Source organism: Choloepus didactylus, chromosome 14 (genome assembly GCF_015220235.1).
Source record: "Choloepus didactylus isolate mChoDid1 chromosome 14, mChoDid1.pri, whole genome shotgun sequence".
Classification (NCBI taxonomy): Eukaryota; Metazoa; Chordata; class Mammalia; order Pilosa; family Megalonychidae; genus Choloepus; species Choloepus didactylus.
The window spans coordinates 7,591,284-7,594,760 of NC_051320.1; the positions used below are offsets into that span (position 1 = coordinate 7,591,284).

General features: G+C 42.3%; 1 pseudogene; it reads left to right on the forward strand.

Annotated features, from left to right (window-relative positions):
• The first annotated feature begins 728 nt into the window (after positions 1–728).
• Positions 729–3,018, forward strand: LOC119509079 (annotated as a pseudogene).
• The last annotated feature ends 459 nt before the right edge of the window (positions 3,019–3,477 follow it).

Consider the following 3,477-nt stretch of genomic DNA (forward strand, 5'->3'; position numbering starts at 1 on the left):
ACTAGGGGAAATCTATTCCTCAAAGTCCATCTCACTCTAGCCTGTCAGTCTCACCTAAGGAGGAGAATAATAAATCTATACAAGTGGAGAGATACTCATGAAAATGACAGCCCAGAGTCTCAGGCTCACTGAGGTTGAGATTTAATCTAAGATTATATAGATATCCTCCCCTCCCTATACCTAACAACAATTCCAGCAGAGATCCAATATAAGAATACAGGCCTACCGACCCCGCCCCGCCCCGCCCCGGTGCTGGTCGGCGTGGCACCGTTCGGATCCGACAAAGGCCGGCGCGCGGCGGCCGGCGCCGGGTGGTGTTTGCGGGGCGGGGGCGGCCCTGCCGGGTGCCTGTCGAGGGGCTCGGTTGGCTTTGACTGCGGATCCGAGGCCTGTGGGGCTCCACCACTTACTGTGGACAGTCCATTCGGTTCCTGGGAGACCTGAAGTTTTCCATCGAAAACTAGGGAATGCAAAGAGAATTTGACAGAGTGGAGCCACGGGAACTTCCTTCTGAAGAAAAATGTAAGAGCTGGTAAAGGGAGAGCTGCAGCATTCAGCAGGAGCTGCCAAGGTCCTGGTTCACTGGAAATAATCCTGCTCACGTGGTATAAGAAAGAAGGTCCTGGAGCCAGGAATTTAATCCCAATGGAGAAGACCTAGTCAGGACCTCACCCCGGAACATTGAGGCCAAGCAGGAAGAGACATAGGATAGAACAGATTTCAGATTTGCTGATCATCTCCCAAGGAAAACAGAAAATGAATACATTACAGATGGAATGGAGAAGCCTTACCACCATGAGTCATTATCATTTGAAGATTTATCTGTGGACTTCACCCAGAAGGAATGGCAGCTACTGGACCCCTATCAGAAAGACTTATACAAGGACGTCATGTTGGAGAGCTATAGCAGCCTAGTATCACTGGGGTATGAAGTTATGAAACCAGATGTGATCTTCAAGTTGGAGCATGGAGAAGAGCCATGGATAAGAGATGGAGAATTCCCAAGTTCAGACTTTCCAGAAGAAATCTGGCAAGTAGATGGTCACATGGTGTGGCACCAGGATAACCAAGGCATGCTTAAAAATATGAAAAGAGTTCACGAATGTGATGCAGTTGGGAAAAAAATCAATCTGAGTATGAACTTTGTTCCTTTAAGGAAAGCAAGCAAGGAAGGTGGCTTAGATGGAATAATTTTAAAGCATCATTTAGATTTGGTTATTCCAAAAGCAGATTATGAAAAACCAAAACCAGATGACTTTAATGTATTTGATAAATTATTTCTCCTTACCAAGCCTGAAGAAACTGATACATGGTTAAAATACTATGAATGTGATAAATATGACAAAGTTATCTACAAGAAGTCACAGATTGTTATATATCACAGAACCCGTTTAGGGGAGAAACTGTATGAATGCAGTGAATGTAGGAAACGCTTCAACAAGAAATCAAGTCTCATGAAACATCAAAGCAGGCATATAAGAGAAATAGCCTTTGGCTGTGGTAACTGTGGCAAAACATTTCCCCAGAAGTCACAGTTTATTACACATCATAGAACTCATACAGGAGAGAAATCCTATGACTGTAGCCAATGTGGTAAAGCCTTCTCCCAAAAGTCACAGCTTACATCCCATAAGAGGACACATACAGGAGAGAAACCCTATGAATGTGGTGAATGTGGGAAAGCCTTTTCCCGGAAATCACATCTTATATCACATTGGAGGACACACACAGGAGAAAAACCTTATGAGTGCAGTGATTGTGGAAGAGCCTTCAGTGAAAAGTCAAATCTTATTAATCATCAGAGAATTCATACAGGAGAGAAACCTTTTGAATGTAGGGAATGTGGGAAAGCTTTCAGCAGGAAGTCACAACTCATTACACACCATAGGACACACACAAGAACAAAACCGTATGGATGTAGTGATTGTCGAAAAGCCTTCTTTGAGAAGTCAGAGCTCAGTAGACATCAGACAATTCATACTGGAGAGAAACCGTATGGATGCAGTGAGTGTGGGAAAGCATTTAGAGAGAGATCGAGTCTCAGTAATCATCAGAGAACCCATACAGGAGAGAAACCCCATGGATGCATTCAGTGTGGGAAAGCCTTCTCTCAGAAGTCACATCTTATATTGCATTATATGACGCACACAGGAGAGAAACCTTTTGTATGCAGTAAATGTGGGAAAGCCTTCAGCAGGAAATCCCAGCTCGTTAGGCATCAGAGAACTCACACTGGAGAAAAGCCCTATGAATGCAGTGAATGTGGGAAAGCTTTCAGTGAAAAATTAAGCCTCACTAATCATCAGAAAATTCATACAGGAGAAAAACCTTACGTATGTACTGAATGTGGGAAGGCCTTTTGTCAGAAGTCACATCTCATCACATCAGAGGACTCACACAGGAGAGAAACCCTATGAATGCAGTGAGTGTGGGAAAGCCTTTGGTGAGAAGTCAAGTCTTGCCACTCATCAAAGAACTCATACAGGAGAAAAACCCTATGAATGTAGGGACTGTGAAAAAGCCTTCTCTCAGAAATCACAACTCAATACTCACCAGAGAATCCACACAGGGGAGAAACCTTATGTATGCAGTCTTTGTAGGAAAGCTTTCTTTGAGAAATCAGAGCTAATTAGACATCAGAGAACCCATACAGGGGAAAAACCTTATGAATGCAATGAATGTAGAAAAGCCTTCAGGGAGAAGTCAAGTCTCATTAATCATCACAGAATACATACAGGAGAGAAACCCTTTGAATGCAGTGAATGTGGCAAAGCCTTCTCTCGGAAGTCACACCTCATACCACATCAGAGGACACATACAGGTGAGAAACCCTATGGATGCAGTGAATGTAAGAAGGCCTTTTCTCAGAAGTCACAGCTTGTTAACCATCAGAGAATTCATACAGGAGAGAAACCTTTTCAGTGTAATGAATGTGTGAAAGCCTTTTCCCAGAAGTCACAGCTCATTAATCATCAGAGAACTCATAGAGTAAAGAAGTCCTAGGAATGCAAGTAATATGAATGTTTTTCAGATCATATGTCGTATTTCAGAAAAGGCAGTTATGGTCAATCTTTCAGATAATAGTCACTTGAGCTTAAGTATCAGAGAACTCTTTTACTGTAGAAACTCTATAAATGAAGTTGTTTGGACAAACCTTTCAGCCGATAAACATACATAAATATTAGAACTTGTAGAGTGAATCTAGGGATGCAGTGGATTTCAAAAACCTTTTAAACCATAGTCAGACCTTCTACCTTACAAAATTCACAGCTAACAGAAATAAAGCCATCCAGAAGTCAAATCTCATTAGCATTGGAAAAATTCCCACTGAGGGTACTTCCCAGTGCTGGGAATGAGGGAAAACCCCATGAATGCAGCAATTGAGGGAAAGTTTTTATCAAGAAATGATAGTTCATTGTACTTAAGAACATGCCCTCAGGAATAAAATTCTACAAAAATACTAAGTATAGGATAATC